A 7864-nucleotide genomic window follows, 5' to 3' on the forward strand; every position below is an offset into this window, starting at 1 on the left:
TTCATAGTGAAAAATAAAATACTCCTGGTTGCATAATATTATCTTTTGTTGTCTGTTCTATGATGGCATTAGGAAACTGAAGTGACCAGGGGCAGCTTCAACTCTGAATTCAGTGGAAGGGATGTGCTATTCTTGTTCAAATTGCAAGTTACCAACATTTTTTGTTTCATTTGCATTACCAAGGTTTTATTTATCCTTTTTTCCCTCTGGGTTTCTTATGTTCTATCTTTTATCCATTTATCCATAAAAATAAATGTTTCAGGAAAGAATAATAAAAATATCGAACACTGATTTAGCACCATCTATGTGCTGGTGACTTTTCTCGACATAAAATATTAACTCATTTTAGCTTTTAAATGATTCTGTAAGATAGGTAGTGTTACTACCCTAATTTTACAATGAGCAAATAGAGGTATACAGAGGTTATTACCTGCCATAAATTAATACATCATAGTGACAGGCTGATATTAGAATCCAGGCAGAAACATAATGCTGTGCTTTAATTTTAATCATAAAAACACTTCTGATTTTGACTGTTCAAGGATGCCCTATTTCATTTTGGATAACATCCAAACACCTTAACATGACTTACAAAGATGCTTCTCCAATCGTACATCTTGGTATTTTGCACATACTGCACTACAGACGTCCTGGAAATATTTTTATGTTCCCGAAGGTTCCAAGTTTGCTTTGATTTTGAGTCTCTACATAGTTGTTTCTTACTTCCTAGGACTAATTCCTTTATATAAAGGAATTCTTAGCTTAATGGCCTACTTGAAGAAGTAACCAGACTCAGATATGTGATGTAAACCATGTTATTAAAACATTTGATGTATAACCTACTGTAGTACTCGCCAAATTCTGCTATAATTGTATGTTTGCCTCTTCATAAAGTTGTATGGTTTGTAGGTAACAAATATATGTTGATTGAATAAATCAATGAGCAAATGGGTGGATAAATAAAAGAATTTATCTAATTTATTTACTATTATATTACGTATAAAATACTATATACAAAATATAGTGTGTTTTACAGTATATTTCTATTATATAAAAATATAGTGTTTTACAGTATATTTCTATTATATTTTTGCAAAAGTATAAATGATGACATTTGTAAATGTGACTCATTGTTTACAACTGTAATTATATCAGAAGTTATAACATGAACACCATTCAGTGGGTGGTGTGATTAATGAGAAATCCTAGTTTTAAATCCTACTAATGTACATTTTGAGATTTTGTTTTACAAGAAGTTTATGAGCTTTGCATGCATACAGAATTGTGCTGGTGTCAGGATGGATTGAAAATATAAATCGCAGTATTTTTTTAGGGTTTGTCTGGTAGGCCATGATTCAATGATAATATAAAATATAGAGTCACATGAATTGCGTCTAATGAGGATTGTAGAAGATAAATGCAAGTGAGCTCCTGAGAACTGATAGAAAGAAAAGAAATGCCTTCACAGAGAGATGAATTTGGGAGCAACCGTGGACTAGAAGAATGTATGTAGGTAATAAGGAAACACTAGGACACACAAAGCATGAGGAACATGTAGTCTGTCAAGACTGTTAAATATTCTGCAGAAGATGGAATATTTGTACACCAGAAGAAATACAGGTAGACATGACAGAAAAAAAGGAGTGCAGTCTGTGTGGTAAAGGAATCATTCAGTAACCACTCAAAAGCTTTCTGATTTTCTCATCACAAATCAAATTATTCCACCTTGCATTACATTTGTTGTTATTAACTGAAAACAGCCACAAAATCCATAGAAACAGTTGGCTAAAATACTGTCTTCCAGCTTTTGACTTTTTCATCACAGATAAGCATAGAGAGCCAATTGAGACAATTCTTTCAAATATTTATCCCATTGCATAAAAGGGATAATTGAGTACAGCTGATCCTTGAACAATGCGGGAGGTGAGGGGCACCGATCCCCAGACACTCAAAAATCTATGTATAACTTTTGACTCCCCCCAAACTTAACTATTAGTAGCCTTACAAATCATATAAATAGTTGATTATAGTTGATTAACACATATTTTGTGTATTTTATGTATTAAATACTGTATTCTTACAATAAAAGAAGCTAGCAAGAAGAATATTCTATTCACAAAAAACATAAAGCACTGACCCGTGTTGCTTGGTGGTTAGAGCATTGGCCCGCATATCAAAGGGTCACAGGTCTGATTCCAAATCAAGGCAATGTGCCTGGGCTGCAGATTTGATCCTTGGCTCAGGCTGGGTTGAGTGGAGGAGGCAACAAATGGATGTCAATCTCTCTCTCTCTCTCTCCCACCTTCCCTTCTTCCCTCCTTCCATCTGTTCTTTCCACTCTCTCTAAAAATCAATGGGAATATTTTTGGGTGAGGATTAACACAAATAAAAAAAGAAAAACATAAGAAAAAGATAATGCATTTACAGTATTTATTGAAAATTATTTTCATGTAAGCGGACCTGCATACTTTAAATCTGTGTTGTTCAAGGACCAACTGTATTATGTCCACACACACACAAAAAAAATTCACAAGACATCATTTAACCTAGGTCTATTTTCAAGTGCATGTGAATTAATTAATTAAACCATTTGCCATTTCTAGTTTAGGAAGATCCAGATTAGCTCTAGGCTAGAAACCCAACTTTGATCAACTGCACTGTCTCTCTTCTATTTTCATATCCTTTGAAAGCATTGATCCGCTAATTCTTTTCATGCTCTCTGTTCTTCAGACTCTTTTTTCCAAAAAGTATTTAACTTATAAAAGTGGAAGGAGTTGAGACATCTGTTTAAGTGAAATCATTCTCTATCCCCACTAGTGAATAATAAAAGTTTCTTAGGAAACTTTTTAAGTAAGTAAATGTAAATGCTGTTCCATTATAGATTTTAAAATAAAAACATTTTTTATTCATCTGGTCAATTACTCTAAGCTTTTCCTGGTAAACTTTTGCTTTTCTTAGAAAAAGTATTTTCATATCTTACTATCATTCTTGATACTATTTGCTAGAAAGAATAATTTTTTTAGAAAGAATAATTTTATAGCAGATTCTTTGTTAGCTTTTGTATGTGTCTCAAAAAATCAGATGATTTAAATCAATACCAGTAGAAGAAGTAGAATGTAAACACTTTATACTTTTTGTATAGCAACTAATCATGGTCCTTTTTGTTGTTCCAAACACATATACTCAAACAAAAATAAATTAACTTAAGTATGTTTGCTGACCTTACTTTCCGACCAAGATTTCCACAGCTGGGTTCTTAATATAAAACACAAATTAAAAGCCTTAGCGGCTTTTAATTAAAAATGAAGAACTAAACCCATGCCTCAACTCCTTTTGGTGACTGCATTTTATTTTCTGAAAGGGATACAAAGGGGAGTAATTCACAGGAGCAAGAGGCAGTGGAAGTGAGCAATAGCAGGAGATCTTCCAGTGCAGGAGTGGGCAGGCAGATGAGAGAAGGTTAACTAATGGCACTGGATGGAGTGAACTCCAAGATACAGCTGAGATGGAAGCCCCTCACAATCTGGGAGGAAACCAAGTCACAACTGATAAAGTTTAGTGGGAGGCAGAAAACACATTATATAGATGGATGGGGAAACACTATTATCATCATAAACATTTCCTTAAGTTTAGTTTATAAAGGTAAAACTATTCCATTCATTACCCCAAAGGAATAATATCCCCATTAGTGAACAATAAAATAGTTTATCATTGTGATTTGACTATATGAGAACTATGAAAGGTTAGAAATAAAAATGTCAGGTGAGGCAGCGGAGACACCAGGACTGGCCTCCTCCATGTCACGTGGAGCCGTGGGACACCCAGGCCTCATTGCGTGGAGCGGCTACCAGGCCCCGCCTTCGCTGTTAATGCGGCCATCTTGTGGCGGCCATCTTTGAGGAGACCATCTTTGTGGCGGCAATTTTGTGGTGGCCATCTTGTGGCGATGTCGCATGCAAGGGCACTAGGACCACTTAGGCTTTTATTAGTATAGATTATAGATTCTGCTTTTAGTGATATTAAAACTTGCCTAAATATCTTGTTTACTGCTTTTATTAAAATTTCTTTGGCCATTTTTGTTCTTCTGTTTGTATATTTTAGGAGGAAAAAAAAAGGAAAGTTATTCACTCACTCATTATAATTTTTTTATTTTTGGAATTCTTATAGTTGCTCTAAATTTCCAAACTGAATCATCTGCAATTATTAAGCCTAATGATATGGTTATGAGAGAGAAACATCCATCAGCTGCCTCTTGCATATCCCCGACTGGGGATGTGCCCGCAACCAAGGTACATGCCCTTGTCCGTAATCGAACCTGGGACCCTTCAGTCTGCAGGCCGACACTCTATCAATTGAGCCAAACTGGTCAGGGCTATTTTGCCTAATTCTTAATCAAAAGTTTGGCCAACTTTGGGATGCTAAGTTCAATATTTATTCTTAGAATTTGGAGGTAGTGATCCATTGCTCTCAATATCCTGAATTTCAAATAAAGGGTCTGAAAATGGCCACAACTTGATTTCTTTGTAAATATATTCCCTGTTCTCCCCGAGTTTTAGGACACGTAGTACTTCTATTTATCTTTAGACTTCAATTTTCTTTTGTACGCGTTAAAGTCTCTCACAGTACTAGCATTGACAAACTAGTTGGTCACTTTCCATAATTTATTTATAACTTTTGATATATTTTCTTCAATTCTCAACCTCTCCTTCATAATTTTAATCCTTATGTTGTATTGCACTATATTTTGAGATACCTCCTCAGCTTTTTAATATAATGAATATGCTATTATTTTATTCTTATATTTGTTTAATCTCTATCCTAAATACCATTAATAATTACCTAATTAACTTATTTTCAAAGAGAGTTAGTTCTTCCTTCTCTCTCTCCCTCTTTAACTCTCTCTCTGTCTCTGTCTTTCTTTGATGCAAGATGTAATGTGAAATAACATTATATATATATTTATATATATATGTATTTATAAAACACACTGGTAGTTATTAGTAATGTTTTAAATATACAGAATCACTTGCTTTTTGGTTATTGTTTGTTTTGTTTTTTTCATAAGGCTACTATTTTGAAGCTGATTACTATTTTTTTTAAATATACTATCTCTTTTTGTTGCCTTGAGTATGGGTTATTTCGCCTTCAATTAGCAGTCCCAATACTGAAGTTGATGATGATTAAAAGCTACATAATACTTATTTCTTGGATACATATATGCACACGTACATACTGAATTAAGACTTTTCATGAGTAAACTGAAGGTTGGGGATTGCTGTGGCTAACTATGGGAGCCCCCACCATCCCAGTGAGTAAAGAGGTTAAGTGGGGCTGTTTTCAATCTGTGGGGAGAGGAAAGCCTGTCTCTTTTTCTAAAGCAGCTTCCAGGCAGCTTTTAAAAACCCCTGTGCTTCTATCATAAGACTCCTACCCAGAAATGTGCACCAACCAATAGATACGGCTCAGTGAGTTACCACAACATGCATCTCTGTGCAGCCATCACGCAGGTGAAGAGAGCACCGTCAACACCCCAGAAGTGCCTCCTCGTGCCCGCTCTAAGACGCACTCCACCCTGTCCAATTCAAGGCAATTATTATCTTGACATCACATTAATTCATATATATTCATCAACATATATTCATATTTATTCATTTATATTAATTTCAAAGAACAGACCTTAATGCAGGCTCTGAGGATAGCAGCATCCAGAATGGGGATCTCAAGAATGAAATGGCTGTTCAGGTTGCTGCAGCCTTTTACTTTGGAAAGACATTGAACAAGGACCCAGGGTTTGGAGCCAGAAACCTGGTGGCTTCCCATCTCCCCCTGGTTCCTGGAAGACCAAAGGTTTGGACCACACATGTGCTATTCACTCCCAGTTCCTGGCTTCTGGTGGTCCCTCCAGCAGTTGGGCCAGAAGGCACCCTTGCACCTGAGGGGACTCTGGGGGAAGGAGTCCTCACACTGTGAAACTGATGGTGGGGGTGGGCGGTCTGGTAGTCCGCAAGCACTGGGGATTGTGTTATGTATGGAGTGAGCAGAACTGCTTCCAGTTGAGTCTGGGAGGAGCTGCCCTCTGGTACCAGGCACCCAGGTGTTTATTATTCCCAAATTAAAAAAAAAAAACAACAACACAAAAACATCCCTAACCATCTAAACATTGTCATTTAGGTTTGTTCTTTAAAATCAATACAAATGAAATAAGCGTGTATTATCGTATGTCTACCATCTTTCACTCAATATTATATTTGAGATTCATCATGTTATTCCATGTTGCCTCTGGCATCATTAGTTTCTTTTCATTGCTATATAATAATTCATTCTATGAATATACCACAATATATTTGGGGTTATTTTTAGTTTTGGGCCGTAATGAACTATACTGATATAAACATTCCTGCATGTGTCCAGGAAAAGCTCTATACCCATTGGTGAACCTGAAAATCACCTGCAGGTATTGACATGTTTTCTCTCATCTACATGACCGCTATGGAAGTTTCTGATGGTTTATCATCATTAGAAAATGTAAAAATTTTCTGTATTTTATCGAGAGTCTAAACTCACAAGCTATGAGAATAGAAGGCAGTTTTCCCAAATTGTGTAATTAATTATCCTGCTGGCTCCTCCATAGACTGCCCTCAGTCTCTGATTTCTCAAGCATGGAAACTGAACTGGTAATTTGGGCTATTGTCTTGGGAAAACTCACTGTGATGAATGTTGTATGGGACTGCAATTTTCTTCACCGGTTAACTAAGTGTCATATTTTTTTGTATCGAGAAATGTCTCAAATGTCCTTCTTTAGTAATATGTTTCCAAGTGTTGCAATAATGCTATGGGATTATTTTGTATCAATAATCATTTCTTAGGCAATAAAAGAGGTAAATAACTCACAGTCATTTTAAAGCATAAGTCAGGAATTTAATGAGTGAAGAGACAAAGAAAGGAAAGTAAAATTAGCAGCAGCAAAATAGTCATAGAAATCTTCTGAAACTACTAAATAATTTATATATTAACATCTAAAAGGATAAATGAGTTGAGGTAAAAATTAATATCACATGCCCACTGAGAAATATCCAGAATGAGGTATATTGTTGAATGGCTCAGAATCTATTCCACCCTCCTCCCAGTATTCCACTTCAATGAAAAAGCAAGACAGTTAAAAAAAAAAAAAAGAGAGAGAGAGAGAGAGGCATTTTTCCAGAGCATCTAACAACTAAGATTTGGGGTGTTATTCTGCTTCTCTTCTCTGATACAGTTAAGGAAACAGTGGGTTGTCCTGGGTGTCGAAAGTAGGCCACAAACTTCCTCCCTGGATGGAAGTAGTGTTTCAGTCACCTGTGATACAGCAGCTTCATGATGTCTGGGTCACAGATAAATTGTGTGTCCATGCCTTGGCTGGCTGGCTCAGTTGGTAGGAGCATCAACTTTGTTATGTATTAAAACTTTAAAAAGTAAAATTACAATATCATAACTTAGATCCATGTATGATTAGAGGACTGAGGAGCTTCAAAACTTCCTTAATATGACCTCTTTTATAGTTTACTAGAGACCCAGTGTATGAAATTCGTGCACTGGGGTGGGGTCCCTCAGCCTGGCTGCACCCTCTTGCAGTCCAGGACCCCTCGCTCCTTACCACTTGCCTGCTCGCTGCTCCTTAGTGCTGCCACTGTGTTTGCCAGCCGTGAGTCTGGCTTCTGGGTGAGCAGAGCTCTCCATGTGGGAGTGCACTGACCACCAGGGGGCAGCTCTTGTGTTGAGCATCGTTCCCCTGGTGGTCAGTATGCATCATAGCAACCGGTCGTTCTGGTTGTTCCGCCATAAGGGTCACTTAGGCTCTTATTATATAGATTTTAGGACTGAAGGG

This window comes from Myotis davidii, unplaced genomic scaffold (assembly GCF_000327345.1).
Source record: "Myotis davidii unplaced genomic scaffold, ASM32734v1 scaffold210, whole genome shotgun sequence".
NCBI classification, from domain to species: domain Eukaryota; kingdom Metazoa; phylum Chordata; class Mammalia; order Chiroptera; family Vespertilionidae; genus Myotis; species Myotis davidii.